At 43.1% G+C, this 18,655-nt stretch overlaps 1 protein-coding gene across 2 annotated transcripts in view; it reads left to right on the top strand.

Moving 5' to 3' along the window:
* KIAA0930 (KIAA0930 ortholog) overlaps nt 1-18,655 on the top strand; it is a 59,969-nt gene that overhangs the window by 1,282 nt on the left and 40,032 nt on the right. The window lies entirely within an intron of this gene.

Below are 18,655 nucleotides of genomic sequence, written 5' to 3'. Positions count from 1 at the left end.
TTAGTATACAAGGAAATAACATCCAGGGTGACTAGAAGGATGCCTGTCTCAATTTTGCCAATTATGAGAGCCAGTTTGGTGTGGCGGCTCAGAGCAGCAGGACTCTAATCTGGAGAGCCGGGCTTGATCCCCCCCCCACTCCTCCGCTTGAGGCCAGCTGGGTGACCTTGGGGCAGTCACAGCTCCATCAGAGCTCTCTGAGTGGGCGTTAAGCTATCCTGAAGGATGGTCTATAAATCAAATGTTGTCATTATTAAGAGGCTCTTCTTTGTAAACTTGCATTGATTTCCCCTGTGGCCTTTTTTATAGAAATGCCCTTGATACTAACTGATAATCTCTATGTAATCTGCCTGGAGTCTCAGCCAGGAAGGCGGACTATAAATGACACAAAGAAATAAAATAAATTGGCTGGATGCCCATCAGTAGGAAGAAATCCCAGTTAAATATGGCGAATCCAGATCAATGTGCTGATTTTAGTGTTCAAAGCCCTTGTTTTATGTGTTCTCTTCATTGGTAGGTAGTTCATAGTAGTTTAATTGCTGTTTTAGATATTTATGATCTGATAGGTAATTTTTAGCTTTATTAATCATGTGATTAATGACTGTGTTATGTTTGTTTATCCGAATTTATTATATCTATATTTTACAGTTAAATAAACAAAGCCCTTCACAGGCTGGGACCTGCATACCTGCACGACCACCTTCCCACTACGTACGTCCCCTACAGGGCCTTGCACTCTGTGGATAAGCAGCTGTTGGTGGTCCCCAGCCCACAGGACACTTGCCTGGCCTCGGCCAGGGCCCTTTCAGCCCAGGCTCCGACCCCATGGAACACACTCCGGATCCAGGACCTGTTACGCTTCCACAGGGCTTGTAAAACTGATGTTCCGTCAAGCTTTGGGTTGAGAGCCAGCAAATTGCCCCCTGCCCGTCCCCCCCCCCCCCCCCACATAGGCTGCCCCAGGCTGCCCCAGGCACACATCACAGCTGTATCCATGTTTTTTAGATCATTCAATGTAGGCTGTTTTGTTTATGTCGCCAGTCTAGTAATTTGCATAGTAATGTATTGAGTTTTAAATATGTTTTTTAAGATAATAGTTGATGGATTTTCATGTGTAACGTTTCCCTCTTGTTAGCCACCCTGAGCCTGTTCATGGGGAGGGCGAGGTATAAACATGATAGATAAATAAATAAATATTTGATAATATAAAGTAATTTGAATTCTGTGCACTTTAGATTATATAAATTACAGTAAGTTACGGTTTTATTGATTGGTTGGATATATTTTAAAGTATATATAGCTGATTGAAGAACTATGCTTTTAGGACTGGTTGATTATGTTTTTAAGATTGATTATTAAGTAAATTTTAAATGTAGGTTATTCTTGAAATACGTAGTTTGTTTAATGTTTGTTCTTATACATCTTGTGCCTCACTATTGTTCAGTTATTTGTACTTTTGAATTGGTATTGATATGGTGATGGCCTCTGGCTAATAAAGACTATTGACTGACTAAATAAAATAAATAAGTAAGGTTTAAAAAGTAGCGCTGTAGCTGCAGAACGGTGACTCTGTTAAAGCGATACTTGCATAGCACCCTGCTCAGTGACTTGTTGGTTCTGGTCCTTATGGAATCAAGATGTCTTCCTCTGCTATGGGGGCGGGGAGCACATGATGCTTTGACTATGCTTTGAGTTGCATGTTGCAGTCTTGTTTGTTTTTTTTCTCCCTCCAATTTAATGCTGATCCCTCTCTTTCACAGGGTCTGTTGCATCTACTAATAGTACTGATCCCCATATGTGTTTGTGTGTGTGTGGATACTGCACATCCTCTGTGCTTGTTGCTAGTGACATTTTCCTTTGACAAGTTTTTCTAGAAAATGCTAAAAAAGAGTAAGCATAAGTTACCTGTGGTCCGATCTATTCCTGCAGAAGCAGGTGTGACATTCTGAATGCAAGTCTTCTCTTTAATAGTGAGTGATATTCTGTACTCGCTTTTCTTTTGCTTTTAGAAATGTAATATTTTTCCAGTGCAAAGATGTACGTACTCCTTTTATCATTTTATGATATTTGACTCAGATATCTTACTGCAGAAATATGTTGCTCAGTGGCGACTTTATTGCTTCAGCTGCGGTGTGATCTAGACATCCTCTCAGCTGTTTTAGGAAGCCAGTGGGTGGTTGAGCAGCAGCCTCATCTTGTGTTTCAGTCATTGGAAGTGCTCGGTCCGTTTGCATGTTTGTGTAGTCACCTGTGTCTAACTTCACCAGGGGTAGGTGAGGTGTACAAGAGAGGCTGTAAGGAGCCAACAACTTACCCTGTATTGTCTTTTGTGGCACACTTGCAGAAAGTAATTTTAATGGTTTTTAATACAAAACTCAGTCTTGGGGACAAAAAAGTACATTTATATTGAGCATAGTGTAGGTGCTTCCAAACTAGCACTATTGCTTTACCATTCCCACCCTAAAGTTAAGTAAGAAAGGAAATAAGGACCAGCGTAACATTAATGGTTTATTGCCTTTTATTACTAACTCTGTTGCAGACTATCATAATATATAAACAAGCCCGGCTCTTCAGTTTTATCCATAATCATGTCTAAAAAGAGATTGTATATTCATAGAAGAGCTTCTGCTGCTGTACCCTATTGTTTCTGTCTCACTGAATGTCCTGCGTTCATTGTTGTACTTGCTCGATGAATGTCTTACCTGTTGATTGGATTGTATTTCACTTGCACTGTGTAATCTGCCTTGGATCTCAGTGAGAAAGGTGGACAATAAATGAATAACAAATAAACGCAAGTAGGGCTGTTAGGTGTTCTTCTTGGGGGGGGCGGGGGGTGGAGAATCAAAATTGTATGTCAAATCAAGCCTCAAATCTGATTTATGACAATAATGTGAATTAAAAACATTTGGATAGGGGTGCTAATGCTGTGTGACTTTTTTCCCCTGCTTGTGTTGGTCTCCAGGAGGGACAAAGAATTGCATATAACTTTAGGCACCTCCAGACATCCTTTTTCCTCCTAGAGATACTCCGGCTTCTTGACGCATGCATTTGCTCGAAATCCTTGCAAGTGAATTGTCCTGCCCTCTTTCCCTGCCGCAGGTGGGCTTTTTAAAAATTCACAGCCTGTGTGTTTAACTGAACCTCGTGGGATGATCAGTGTTAAAAGCTGACAAAAGCTTGGGAAGGGCAGGGGGTGGCTTCCTGGCATTGTAGGGGGCCGGCCTGCCCTGTGTATAGCTCCTGTCTCTATCGCTTAAGACGGGAATTTGAGTGTCACCAGATATTGTCTGGATGCTTTCTAACCTGTATTTACCGCTTAAAGGGCTAAGATTTGCTTAAAAGGCGGAGGGGCGGGAGAATCTTGCGATGCTGGATGTGTGCTCCATGCTAATTTTTTAATTGAAAGAGTGCGTCTGTGAAATCAAACCTGTCATGTAAGGCTTGAATATGGGGTGTGCTGACCCATCATTTGTAAAGGGGTAAGTCCTGGATTTTAAGACCAAAAGGGAAGATTGGGTGAGGGGCACTGAACTCTGTCCAGCCAGCAGCTTTCCTGTCTGTCTGTACTTATTTCTGGCATCGCAGCCCAGTTGAGAGAAAAGTGCCGGAGGTAGGTAACTGCAGGGAGCTCAGCTACAGGTAAGGGAAAAGAGGATACAGTGTCTCCCTTATTAAAATCAGTCTCCCCTTCCGTATTTGAGGCAGAGATGGATCTTCTACAGTCACATTTACATTGCCCCAAGCCGTTGGAGTGACTGTTGTTCCCTTGGCAGGCAAGAGTGAAATTGTGTGTTGTTGTTCCAGTGTTTCAGATCAAAAGGCATGCCAGAAACCTATTAAGCATGTGATCAGCAAAGTGCCTCCTCCAGTAATTAAAAGTGACATGCAATCTTATTCCATAAACCTAGAAATGGGACTTCCATGATAAGGGCCCTTTTAGTAGTTGGATACAGAGCAATGATGCTTTCATCCTTGATGTTCCTCTGACTCCCCTAAAAGTACTTTAAAAGGCAGGTATAAAAATCACAGGCCACGTGTGATGCCTGTGTCAGATGTCCACCTTTGAGCTGTATATTTTAATTTAAAAGAAAATGGTTAGACTTGAGTTTTATAGTCAGCAGCGGGCATCTATTGTATGTGGAGACACCAAAAGCCACAGAATTCAGTTTCCCCAGAATTTCTTCTTTTATTTTATAGTATGTAGATGGTCAAGGTTCTAGTCCTTATGCTTGCAAAGTTAGCTTTACAAATGTGTAGGCAATATCTGGTCATCTCAGAAGGCAGAGAATTTACTGATTAAAATGTTTTCGGTGATCAGAGGCAGTTGAATAGTTTTCTTTCCTTGTAAATGTTAAAAGCTGAATAAATACGCAAAATAGTTTAAAAGATAACTTGTGCAAATTTGTTTGATATTCATGATTTATACAAGTAAAAAAAATAAATGTTTGTTGCGGAATTCTGATGTTTTTTCTGCAGTCGAAAATGCATGCAGTCCTTCATACATGAAAATTCAGAATATAGTTGCTAAGAGATCAGATGCATGGGGATGCTATTCATGCAGCCAGTATCTGAGAGCTGTTTTGCTCATTGTTCTCTTAATGGTTTGTTATGCCTGTTAGAAGTAAGGAAAATATATAGTAATTCATAAGAGTAACACTGGAGCTGTAGCATGTTTAGAGCGATCAGGTAGGTCGGGATCTGGGGTGCCTGGGGGACTCCAGTCCTCTTTGTTGCTGTGATATGTCTGGTGGAGTTTGAGAAAAATGGCGGCACAGCACTTTAGCCCAGTGACGAACGGGGACACGGAGGCAAGGTTGCAAGACCATCTTGGAGTTGTAAGGAATTTTGTGTTCATTTCTGAAGATGACTCAATTCTTTTTGCTGCTTGCTGTCTTTCTCTGTATTAAAGTATGTGTACTCATTTAGAAAGTTCAGCCGTCTGCTGGTCTAGTAGTCAGGGCAGCGCTTGCTGTCCTAAACTATTCCATTCCATACAATTTAATCTAGGGGCTTATTTATTTGCAGTTATTTTCCTCTCTTCCAACACCAATCAGGGTGGTATACCTAGGGCTCCTCAGCAGTCATCTGAAAGGGAATCTGGATTTGCTTTTCATTCTTTTGAAGATGTTGAAATGACAGTTGTGTTAAGAGTCTGAAGAACAGCATATACCAAAAGTCACAAGACTTTCCTGGGAGGCAATGTAGAAAGCAACAGAACTTTTGACGTTTGTTGCATATGTGCATAGGACGAGGAGACGGACGTTTTGCCTTGGCAAGCTTTGGCTCATCAGCCCAGGGGATCCATCTAGTCCTGCTGGCTGCCACCCATGGCGACCGGCTGGGCGATCTGGCAAGCATACAAGCAGGGCGTGAAGCTGGTGGTCTCCTGCCCCTGCTTTCTGCAGCACGAATGGGCCTCTGAACACCAGCGCTCTGTTAGTTATCATGGCAAATGGCCCTTGGTAGGCCTGCCCTATGTCAGTCTATGGCAGGCAGGATACTCTAATTTCATCTCCCAGCCCTTGCAGCAAGAAATCCAGTCTCTTGAGTCAAAGGTTATTTATTGAGAGAATATATATATTCGGAATATGCAAGTGTCCGTAGAAATCCAAAGGCTAGGAGAAGCTTTGGGTGTACACAGAACTCTTGTTGAGAATGACGTGTTAAGGCTGGTTACAGTATATCAAACCCTCCAAACCATCCCCCCCTTTGTCTGCCTAGCTAGAGTAGAACGTGAAAGTAACGGTTCCAAGGTCGCTGCGGCGAGCCATCCCAGATAAGACCGTCTTGGGAAACCAGCTGCCCATGTGAACCTGCAGACAAAAACAACCGCTGGAAAATTACAGCTAGGGAGGAAAGCAAGATGGAAGTGCTGTGGGTCACAGTCCTGACACCCTCCATCAGTTAGTCTTTCCCGCTTTTAAAGACCTCTGCATCCTGGGACTGTCACGGAATCCTGCTGTGTGAATTTTAATAGTTAACTCACTGCTATTTGAAGTAATGCTCAATTTTTGCTTTTCCTGAATCTGGGGCCAGTGAGTTTAATTGGATGCTTGAAGTTGAGTATTGTAGGAGAGGTATACACTTCCCTGCCTCTGAGATCTCTGGGGAAGGGAAGAGAAGGCAGACATGCTAGGCATCTAGAATAAGGTTGAGTCTCCGGAATGGGAAAAGCTGTTAACCCTTTACTACCGGACTGGAGATTCCTGGTGAATGGAGATAGAAGAGAGGTAGCATGCTGGCAGATTGGGTTCCTGCACATCCATTTACATGCATGTCTTCTAAACATGTTCCCCCTTCTTTGCTCAAGTATTTACTTTCTAGAGCCTCAAGGGAAGCAGTTGAAATCTAGAGGAAATCTGTGTGTGGATCCAGCCTCTCATTCTTTTAGAAATGTATCTCCGTTGTTTCTCCAAAACATTACTAGGACTAGTGTGTTACAAGGAAAAGGTATGCCAAAGCAGACACTTGAGGGAGTGTTAAAGTGCTTTTCAGCCCTTTTCCTTCATGCGTGAAAAAGAGAAGCACTGATCAATACATGCCCTTGTCTTGAGTTTCCTGCCTGTTTTGTGAAAAACGGGCTGTATTTATTGTCTCTGGAGGGCTTCTGAACTGGTAGGTTGGCTGTGCAAGAAAGCTGTGTTCATGTCTCGTTTCCCGTGCCCTCCCATGCCTTGCAGTCCCTGTGCAAGTTGAGCCTCCTGACGAGTCTTCCAGAGTCTGCCTAGAGGGCTATAGCGCATACTGCCTTGGAAGGGGAGGGGTGCTGTGGGGATTTTCAGCTCAGGATGTGCTTTCTAAGCTACTGTGGAGTCCCTGCAGTCTTTAATTTTAGGCGTGAGAAGCAGTGGCCTTCAGAGGAACCCCCCCTTCCCCCCAATTTAAGTATGATTCTTGTGTTTCTATTTCATTGCCTTGGGCGTGTCACACCTTTAAAACTGAACACATTTATATTTGTAATGAATATTTCCCTTCAAACAGCTGGTACTTCAGTATCTGAAAAAAAACATATTAACATTATGGTAAAATGTGTGTTTATTTAAATATATTTGAATTGGCTCAGAGGCACTCAATACCTTGAGTAAAATCTTTAATCAGTTGAAAGCACTATAACTTCCTGTGTCATGCTTTACTGGAACAATATCTTGTTCAGTTTTAAGGCTGTTTTGGTTCTGGTGTGTTACTTGTAACAAGCAATGGGAAAAAATTATTTTAAAATAGTTTTCAGAGGTCTTGTACCTAATAAGAATGGAGATGGGTGGGGCGTCAGAAGTTTGCACAGGCTCTCAGATAAAAGCCAGCCTGAGCAAAATGGATCGCCAGCCTGTATGTGTGTCTTGTAGCTGGCTTTTGTTGCTGTTGAAAGGGATAGGGAGCTAATAAAGGTTTCTCAGTCTGTGCGTGGTGACCGGTGCCTCTGCTGACGCCCCCGATGGAGGAAGTGTGGTGTGCTTTTAAGCATCCCGTGTCTCATTCCGGAAGCCTGACTAGACATCACGATTTTTACTCATCCTGCTCACTAGACACAATGATGTCATTGTAGGTTGTGTCTGCACTGTGAGGCATTGTCTTCTCTAGTACCTTCTAAGGCAAGGCATTTTTCAGGATCTGTTTTTTCCTTCCAAGTTTTACTCTGCCAGTAGCAGATAGTGTAGCATGGGGTGTTTATACCTTAGTTGCCCTGTGAAGGCAGATTTGCTGTAAGGTTAAAAACAAAAATAAAAGCAACTCATCTAAGGCCAGTCCAGACTTTAACATTTTACTTATATTCTCCCCCTTCCTTTCCTGGGATTATCCAACTTTTATTTTTCACAGGAAGGTTGTGAACTAGGCTTTCCTGATTGGCCAGTCCAAAGCTGCCTAGTGAGCTGCATGGAAGAGGAGGGGTTCAAACCACTGGCCTGACCTGTCCTGAGACAATGGAGGAGAGGGTTTTTTTTGTCTATTCTCCTTACACTAGAGTTAGGGGGCAAGCAAGTAAACAGATTGGCATCCGTTCGGGATAGAAACTCTTGAGAACTTCACACACTGCACAATTGAGTAGAGTAGTAGTTTATTTTTCATGGTCAGTGACCAGCAATTAACAAAAACATCAATAGAAGGTACCACAGAAGAGAATAAAACATCAATAAAATCATTCGCAATACATGGGTAAAACCATAATACAAGATTTAAAATTCTCGGTGGTACAATAAAACCATTCACTTAGCCACTAAGAATTTCCTGATCCTTGAAGCAATCTGACCAAATCTGGCTGCCTGATGCGTGATCTTTTTTTAAAAAAATCTTTTTATTTTTTAATTACTAATGCTACAAAAAGGGAAAAATAGGAACAGGGGGAGAGGGAAGAAACAACATATAACAACACACACACTACATCTACAAGTATTGCATTCCCTTCATACTACAATTATTTAAAGTTAGAACTTTATAAAATGCTATTAGATTGGTAGATCTTATAAAATCACCTGATGCGTGATCTTAAGGTGTCTATCTGCAAAGAAACCCCTCAGAGTGCATATCCTTTGGCTACAGATAAGGGGCAAGGTTGAAGAGAGAGGAAGAGATTTGCGAAGATTACTGTACACCTTGCAATCAAATATAATGTGTTCTGATGATTCTATCCCTTCCTCACAGCAGGGACAAATCCTTTCCTCATAAGGGATTTTTTTAAAACTTCCCTTCGAGGACAGCCGAGGGAAAAACATCCAGTCGCATTAGCGTAAAAATTCGTCTGTACTCCTGATTTGATAGGTTGAGGAGATGGCATAGGTATTACCCTATTGGGGGGCTCCAAAAGATCTCGCCATTTCTCTGTTCTGATTATGTCATGTTGCCTTGCAATATCTAATATCCTCTGTTTTACTATATCCTTAGCTTTTTCATAACCCATAGAGCACCGGTATTGTTTAGAAAGACCATGTAGAAGTAACTTATCCAGCACCCTAAGCCATGGGGGGGGGGCAAAGGGATCCAATATTATTAGACTTGTCAGCCCTTTGGGAAAGAGAACTAATTTTAGCCAGTACAGGGTTACTGCCATCCACAACCTTGCCTCTACTGTAATCATGTCAGTTTCAATTCTGATAAGTGCATTTGGGACACCAGGGGGCACTTGTAAGATTGTTTTCAGGAATTTAGATTGAACTGTGTCCAGTTTCTTTAGATTTGAGGTGACATTTATTGGGGCTCCATAGGTGAGCTGAGAGAGGGATTTAGCCTTGAATAGTCTGAGGGCCGCAGTCAGGCATTTGCCTCCTTTACACCAGTAAAATATTTGAATTGCCCCTGAGCTGCTTTTGGCATCCAAGATAACCGTTCTTTGGCTATTAGCCTGGAAAAAGACACCCAAGTACTTGAAATATGAAACTTGTTCGAGAGGAATGGAATTTAAAGACCAATGATAAATTTTTGGGGTCTTATTTTTTGCAAAGGCCATAACTTTTTTGGAATAGTTGACCTCTAAGTTGTTTTGTTGGCAGTACTGGGCAAAAGAGCCCATAGCTCTCCTAAGACCAATTGGAGTCCTTGAGAGCAGAACAGCATCGTCAGCATAAAGAAGCACCCCTATATGTTTGTCACCTAGCCTAGGAGGATGGAACTCAGGTCTATTTATGTGTGTAACCAGATCATTGATACAAAAATTAAAAAGGAGGGGCGCAAGAAGACATCCTTGTTTGACCCCCCTTTTGGTTCTGATGGAGTCTGTAAGATGACCTTGGGAGGTGCACTTGACCGTTATAGATGTATGATGTACAATTAACTGAAGGGATTCACTGCCATGGGATGTAGTGACAACTTCTGCCTGGGCCATGTGTGGACACTATGTGTGCTTTTGCTGCTTGACATCTGCCCAGGTGCAAATGGTGTGACAGGCAAGAAAGGGGGAGCAAGCCGTGTGACCCCCCCCCCCCCGAATTAGGCTTGGACAATGTATATCTGAGGTAGCCTGTTGGTAACAGAGAGACAAAGGATTGAATTTGCTGGGGGGGGGGGGATCTGATGGGCACAGGATTAGGAATTGACAATGCAGCAGGAGTGGGAATTTTACATTTTCTGGTGGGATAGGTGAGGAAGGGCAGACAGATTTTGAAACTTTAGAATCTGTTCAGGATGTGGTGTCAAGGCTAGGGAAAAAACTGGAAGAATTCAGAAAAGTCTCTCCCCCCCCCCGCTGTTTCTTCCCTAGTAGTATTTTGAACTTTTCCGGCAGAAAAAGGATTTTCTTTTTTGGAATGAATGAAATGCTTTACAAGACAAGGTTTTGCATAAAATTCTTCATACTATATACAGTTTGGGTGAATAAGAAGACAGTTTGCAGCATAGTTTCTGTGTAAACTGTAGACATAATAAACGTGTCCTTAAAAACATGGTGCATTGTTTAAATGGGATGTTGCCCACAATTAGTTTGCTAAATGGGTAGATATACTAGTAAAGAATTCAGTAACTTCTTTGCTGTTAGGTTTAACTTGACATCCAAATAATCTTCTAGTCCTATTGAGCTGTGACTGTTTCTGCTACGCCTTTTAGCAGTAGAAAAGAGCAAGAGTCCAGTAGCATCTCAGAAAAGTGAGCTGTGACTCATGAAAGCTCATACCTACCACAAATTTTGTTAGTCTTATAGGTGCTACTGGACTCCTGCACTTTTCTACTGCTTCAGGTAGACTAACACGGCAACCCATCTTGATCCCACTACACCTTTTGTTTACATCAAAAAATTGTGTTTCTGTTTTCAACTCTTCCTACCTTTCAGATTGTAGAAATTAAGGTACATATTCTAAGGTAGCATACAGTGCAGCAATCTGCCACTGTCCCTCTCTGTCTTTCGTATTAGGTGTTTTTGCAGATTGGAGAAACGGAGCAGTTTCAGCCTTCTAAGTCCTTTGAAGTCAGTGAGCTCAGAACCGTGTAATTGCTTTTTTAAAAATTAAGAGTTTTGTAACAAGAAAATGACAAAGTAACAAAAGACACAACTGCACAAACAATAACCTAATAAAGAAAGCAACTAACCAAAAATAGAACAGAACAGACAGACAAAAGAAAAAAAACTAAACTAAAAGACAGGTGCCAATTTTCTCTACGACAAATATAATTTTCAAATTTTCTCTTACTCTGTTACAACAAAGCTTTCTTTTTTCTAATGTCCAAATACCTTATTCCGCAAATCCACAGATCCTCAAATCATTATCTAATTCATGCAAAAAGTTTATAAGGGGTTGTCATTCAACAGTAAACAAACTTCTCTCTAATCAGTGAAGTAAATTTTGCCATAGTTGCAAATTCCAACACCTTTACCGACCATTCCTGTGCTGTAGGCAGGGTGGATTTGATTTAAATCAAACTGATTTAAATCACGATTTAAATCACGATTTAAATCACTAGTCAGTAAGGCTTGATTTAAATCATAGTTTTCTACATAAAGACTAATTCTTGCTGGTATAACTTTAATACGCAAGTAGATGAAGATTTTTAGAATAACAACTTTTCATATTAGTGTTACAGTTGTATAAAATATTGATTTTAATACTATTAGAAACACATTATAGTTAATTTATTGTGAGATGAATTATCCCCAGTTTAGGTTAATCATTCATATTTGGACAACTTTTCTGTTATACTTTATTGGAAGAAGAAAAATAATCATTACCTTAATAATAACAATTTAAATAGTTTTATTTATTCAACTGAAACAATAACATTACAGCATATGTTATTTGCTTAAACAAACATCCATGTTTGTTAACTAATTTGGCTAAACAAAATATATTTTAAGAAACTTACAGTGCAATCCTATGAAGAGTTACTCCAGTCTAAACCCATTGAAGTCAATGCGTTTAGACTGGAGTAACTCTCCATAGGATTGCACAGTTAGACTGTCAGCCCAGCCTACACATGAAAAACTGTCCTCTGTAGCTCACTCGTCATCTTCATCTTCTTCTTTGTTCATAATCTGGAAAAGAAAAACAAGCTTTCCTGTTTTATCGGGTCCCAAACGATTTCTCAATTTAGAATGAATGAGTCCAAAGGAAGAGAATATTCTTTCAACGCCTGCAGAAGAAGCTACTGCTGTTAAAAGTGAAATCATTACTTGAACAGTCTCTAAATCCAAGTGCTTAAGTGACTTCCACCAGTTCACTGGTGTGACTTTCTTTAAAATATCTTCAGCAAACATATATTTCTTGAATGGTTCCCTCTTAGCTCTGAAGTTTATTATAGTTGGCATTACAGATGGATGATTGCTGGATACTCATGTCATAGCTAACTCCTCTTCCTCAGCACTTAAATTTTGACCCTGGTACTGGATATTGACAATATTTGCCAAAAAATGAGCTGGAGACAGTGCTTGTCCTATTCGTTTTTTTAATGCTTGTAATTTAATTCTGTCCATGTGTAGTTCTGTTTTTAAGTGTTCACTCAGTTCCTTCCAAATTTCAACAGCATCAGCAATAAAACAGAACTATTCTGTATTTTGTTTGAAGCTTCAGAGATGGGTTTCAGGATGCTCAGCATATGTTCAACATTTCTCTTAAGCCCAATGTTGAGGATTTTGGCCGTGACAGTGCCATCTATTTTATCTCGATTTTGTTCACAAACTGTCATCAGAATAGGCCAGTTCTTGATATACTGCATTTTGCACGCATGCCTGCCTTACCGATAGGTAAAGGAACTTCATTAAAGTATTCCCAAACTGGGTCTCTTTTACGGCCTGCTGCCATTATAGGTTTTTTCCTCCAAGGAAAGAATGTGATAAACCTCAGGTCATACACACAAAAGAGCCAAAGACTTGAGCAGTATTGTGCTCAAAAAGTTTCACTTTCATTTTGTACTGCTTGCCCCTCCCTCCTCACACTTAGTTTCTTCTTGTGCAGATCTATTCCACTCCAAACAATCAGAAAAATATTGTTTCTGTTCACTGAACTTCTTGAAACTTAGCACTGAAGGGGTTGATTCTGTCTTCATAGGTTTGTAGAACAATAGGATTAAGGTCTTTTTCTCAACTCTGTTCATGTTATAACATTTTTGCTGTGAAGAAGAGGCATGTGATCTCTGCTGAGCTGACACAAATTCAGTTTTGAGAACTGCAAAACCAAGCATCTGTGATAATATCTTGTAGGCAGAGAAACTGCCCAATAATCTTACAAAAACCTCTGGAAGAGCATGACATTGTGATTGGATTAATGGCATTTATTTACCAAAAAAATTAAACATATACAGCCTTATTCTACATAATTAAAACTAATCTTTATTTCATGATGGAATAACCTTTGGATGGTAATATATTTTCCTCAAAAAGCATTTTATTTAAAAAAATCCGATTTAAATTTTAAAAAATCCGATTTTTTTGATTTTTTTAAAAAAAAATCATTGATTTTTATCTACCCTGGCTGTAGGCAATGTTAGACTCTTCCAGTTTTGCACATACAGTAATCTCAATGCCATAGTCATATATAAAAACAAATTTCCATAACTTCTTTCCAGCTGAGTATCCATCAGTCCCTAGTGGGACTGGGCATGTTGCACTAATGGCTGTATTATGCAATATATTTATCGATAGTATAGTGAAATTTATAAAGGTAAATAACTTTTTATAGTGGCTCACCTAAAGTTCTTTATTTGGGCTGTTGCTTCATTGGTGCTGTGTGGTTCTGCGTTTAATAATGGCTTGTAATAGCAAAGATTACTCTATTGGAACTATTTTCAGGCAAACACTAAGATACAGCATCCTGTCCAGTTTGTACAGTTTCTAGGAAATGCACAAGGTCAGTCATCAAATTACTGATCTGTTGCAAAGCAATACCAATGTTTTCATAGACTGCTCAGTTGCACAATTGGGATTGTACACAATTTCAGTGGTGCATCCCTTGGATGTTCTGGTGTCAGTCTGAGGGCCTAACTTCTAATCTTGTGACTTTTTTGTTTCTAGTTTCTAGATTGATTTGTTAAGGAATAACACCAGCAGAGATAATTTTAGAAAGAAAAGCTTCTAAAGTTCATTTTAAACTGACTGCTAGAGTAGGTCCTCAGTGAAGAGAACTGGCATACGTCTTTTTTGTCTTGAATAAAGAACACAAAAGGATTGTTTTACTGAAGCCTCTGGAGAGGCATAGCTACTAGGGGTGTGCAGGGCCAGGGTGATTCGGATTTCCCGATTAGGAATACCCAAATCGGGGAAAAGATCTGGAATAAAGGGAATTCCAAAGTGGCAAGCTGCTTTGGAATATCTGATTCGGAAAGATTTGGGTTTGCTTTGTAAAGATTCGGCCGTTATTTTCAATGGGGAGCATGCTTCTGGCTTTTCGGGAGCCTTCTTTACGAAGCAAACCAAACTTGATGGGGACCTTCTCTTAACTCCCTTCTAACGACCCCCCAAGTTTAAGAGAATTTGGACTTTGGGGGGCCATGTTATGCCCCCCAAGGAAGGTACCCCCATCCTCCACTCTCCATTATTCCATATGGGGAAAAACAAGTGATTTTTCTAGGTGACTTGGGGTGGCATTTTGCAAGCAAAATGCACCCAATTTTCAGGGGACCTGCTCCTATCTCTCCTCCAACCCTCCCCCAAGTTTCAGGGAGATTGCACTTTGGGGGACCATGTCATGGCCCCCCCCAAAGAAGGTACCCCATCCTCCTCCACTTTCCTCTGTTCCCTATAGGGAAAAAACAAAAGCCTTTTTTCTAGGTGGCTTGGCATTTTGCAGGCAAAATGCACCCAATTTTCTGAGGACCTGCTCCTACCTCTCCTACCATGCCCTCCCCCAAGTTTCAGGGAGATTGCACTTTGGGGGGCCATGTCATGGCCCCTTAAAGGTGGTTCTCCCACCACACCATTTAATGTCTTTCTACTGTGGGGAAGACTTCCACACAGCAGAAACACATTGATTGGGGCTGCTAATGGCCACAGCCACAGTCCGGCTACACCACACACCCCAAGCAACCCATCAGAACCACATCCCCCTCCCCTCAGAACCTAACCACCCCTGCAGTAACTGGCCAGCCACTCTCCATTGGTTCCTGTTATGGGAAAATTCAGACTCCCACAACAGGAACACATGGAATGTGGCATCTATGGCCACAGGCATAATCCCCCTTTAAGTCTACCCCCAACTGCCTCACAGACCCAAAGACACGCTCCCCCAAGTTCCCCACCACCCCCAGAGCAGGCTGGCCAGCCACTCCCCAATGTTCCCTGTGATGGGAACTTTTAAACTCTCTTTCCCAGGGCAATTATGCACAGCCCAGGGGTGCCACAGTGGAGGGCACACTCCCGAGTGTAAGCTTGTCCATGGGAAAGCACACCTGAACCACAGACACGCTCCCCAAATTCCCCCACCACCCCCATAGCAGGCTGGTAGCCACTCCCCATTGTTCCCTATGATGGGAATTAACCTTCACACCAGAGAATAACACACAAACACACATTGAACAAAGTTAAAAAAAATTATTTTTTAACTTTCAGTTACAGCTTTAAAGACACACTAGTCTGACACATCACAACAGTCTTCCACACAATAGTACCTCAGCTTACTTCAAACAAGAGAATCACAAAAACACAATTACTTGCAAACACATTATTTCTTTCTTGGCTTTACGTTACACAGCATGAAGGCACAACACAAGACATCACAACAGTCTCCCACACAATAGTACCACAGCTTCCTTCAAACCAGAGAATCTGTCAGTTCTAAGGTCCTTATACTATGGTAGGCAAACCTCTGGACCCCCACATCAAGCCCACTGAAGTTCTGGGTTGAAAGGCTTCATTCCGGAAAATAAGCATTGTCCATGGGAGGATCCTAAGTTGACCAAGAGGTTGAAAGGAATAAACGAAAGGCAAAAGCCCTGTGGTAAAAGGGATCTCCCCTCCTCCCATCTTAATAGCATATCAGGGGTGGGAAAAATCCAGACAGAAATCTCAGGGGAAAATACATGAATACAGTAAATCAAAACAAGTCTGGTATGCACACCTTTGGCCAAAGCCACAGTGCTGACTGAGACAGTCTCAGAAGAGATAACAGGTTTCCCAAGCCTGTGAAAGCCCATGAAAGGAAGTTAGGTTAAAACAACTGCAATATAACATCAAAGCACAGCAAAGTCATTTGGCAATCAATGCACAGCTATGGTATAGCAACTCATTGGCATGAATGGGGCCCATTCATGACAGAATCACAAAAACACACACAGTTTCTTTCAAAAACACTTTATTTCTTGGCATAGCATGAAGGCAGGCATCCATTCCTCCCAAACCAAAATGACAGGGGGGACACTCTTGCAACTTAGTCCAGCAGAACCATTGTCATTTCCTGCAGCTGGGCTTTCAGTTCAGCCAGTGTGGAAACACCACAGAGCAGAACAGTACCTAGCCACAAGCACAACACAATGGCATTTGCGGAACACGGTTGCGGAGGTCCCCCCCCCCCCCCCGCCAGCTTCAGGCTGAACTGGAAGCCAACTGTGAGGCTGTGATGTAGCCTTCATCATCAGCTGGCCCCCACCCGCACCATCCCTACCTGCTCCACTCCTCCCCCACTCCTTCAACATGAACAGTTTAACAGCAAGCAACAACATTAAACAGCAGCATAGCTAGTGTGCTATAAGTCTCCCTAACCTAACCAGTCCCTATCTAATCTATTTCTCCCTCCAATGACAATCAACATTTCTGGGGCATGTTGTTAATTATCAAAATAAATTTGTGCCTACAGGGTCTGTGACAGATTTGGGTCATTTTTTTAATTCCTGGTTGGGGGAGGGGGGAGAGGCCAAATTGCAGGGTGCATTCCCTCTGCCACTGAGTTCCACTCTCCTTCTGCTGGATTTTTTAATCTACTTCTACATGTAGGGAAGAGCACGATTCACCAGGTCCCAGACTCGCAGAGGATGCAGGCCACAAGGAGGGCTCACCTCAGTCACTCTGGAAGTCCACTCTTGAGAAATCGAAGAGCCGAGAGTTGACCTTCAGGAAGACCAACTGCTCAATTCTCCATGGGAGAAGGTGAGAGCAATGTGGGCTGACCATGTCACCCGCATAGGAAAGACGCGCTCGCTGTCCACGCTTGTTGGAGGGCATGAGAGGAGCTGCTGTGACTCGAGGGAGAGGTCCGGCCAGACCACCTCTTTTGCCCAGTAGCTCAGCGGATCAGTGGACTCTGCAAGATAGTCCCTGATTTGTGGGGCTCTGCAAGATAGTCCCTGACTACTGCCTCTGCCGAATCCTGTCTCACATGACTCATGATCCCAGAGGGGCCAAGGGCCCGCCTGAGCATCTCCATGGACATTCCAGCGGTGGCCACAGGGGAGCCTGCTCAGAAGGGGTGCGAGAGGAACCCACAGGGCTGGGCCCCTCGCACATCCCCTCTGATGACAGGCATCCCCTCTTGGCCTCCCTGCGCCTCACCCGCGCACAGAGGGCATCTCTGGCTTGGGTGAGATTCCCATCCCGCTTGGCGAAAGTGCCCTTGATGCGTAGGTCGCACATAGTCGCCAACATGTACGACTCCTGAGTGAGAGATGTTAGCCTGGCAGCTATGCCCTGCTGCAGCCTTCTCATGAGCGTGTGCACTGCTGGAACACTGTCTGCACGTGGTGCATCTGGGTCCACAAAGGAGGCCAGTGAACTCTGGAGCGCATGCACCAGAGGACTGACCAGACCCAGGGTCAGCGTGTCAGATGAGACCACTACAGTGAAGTCCTTGAAGGTCTTCAGGACCTCCACTGTCTGGGTGATGGTGAGTCAATCCTCCTGGCTGAACTCACCCACCTGACTCTCAGCGTCGCTCTCTGAGAGCCACACCTGGAGTGCGGCCTGCTGCTCCACCAAGCGCGCCAGCATGGCACAGGTGGAGTTCCAGAGAGTGACTACATCAGAGATCAGGACAAGGTCCGGCACACCTGTCCTGTCCTGTCCTGTTTCTGACGCAGTTTGTGAGTGGATTTCACACTGCGTGAGAAGTGACTTGTGAGCCTCTGACATTTCTGCATGAGATACTGGAATTCACGGGTCCTGGGGTTACAGGGAGGAGCCCACCCCAAGCGTATCTTTCACCACTAGGTGAAGTTTGTGAGCTGCACAGTAAATGTGCTTGTGGCTCACCTGAGGCACCTCTGCCCTCATGTTCTGGCCACCATCCATCACCATGCATCCCATAGTGATGGTGCCGTCACCTATCCAGTTGTCCAACTCCCTCCTCAAGTTGGCCGCGATGTTCTCCGCCATGTGGAGAACATGCTCGGCGTGGAGCAAGGCCTTGCGGTAGCTGGCCCAACGGTCTCCCATCTGTCCCTGCCTAATGCTGGGCACCCTACCCCCACCCTGAAGGCTTTTGGGTTGTCACCAGTGTGCAGTAAGCGAGAGGTACGAATGCTGCACACTAGAGCAGGTCCAGATATCGGGCGTGAAGTGCACAGTTCTCCTGGCAGCGCGGGATAACTGTGCCTTCACGTGGTACCTGGCAGCCCTGTGAAACGAGGGCACCACAGTCCTGCTCAACATTGTGTAAGCAGGGATCATGTACCAGGGAGCAAGATCCTGTAGCAGCTCCTGGAAGCTGAGTTGATTGACTAGGGTGAATGGCTTGCCATCATGGGCAATCATTTTGATGATATGGCATGTGGTGCGTCTGCTCGCCCTCTGGATCCCCTCCCTGGGCACACTAGATCC

Source organism: Eublepharis macularius, chromosome 16, assembly GCF_028583425.1.
Source record: "Eublepharis macularius isolate TG4126 chromosome 16, MPM_Emac_v1.0, whole genome shotgun sequence".
In the NCBI taxonomy this organism is placed as follows: domain Eukaryota; kingdom Metazoa; phylum Chordata; class Lepidosauria; order Squamata; family Eublepharidae; genus Eublepharis; species Eublepharis macularius.
Note: the sequence above shows the minus strand (reverse complement) of the source record. Positions and strands in the feature narration are given on the sequence as shown.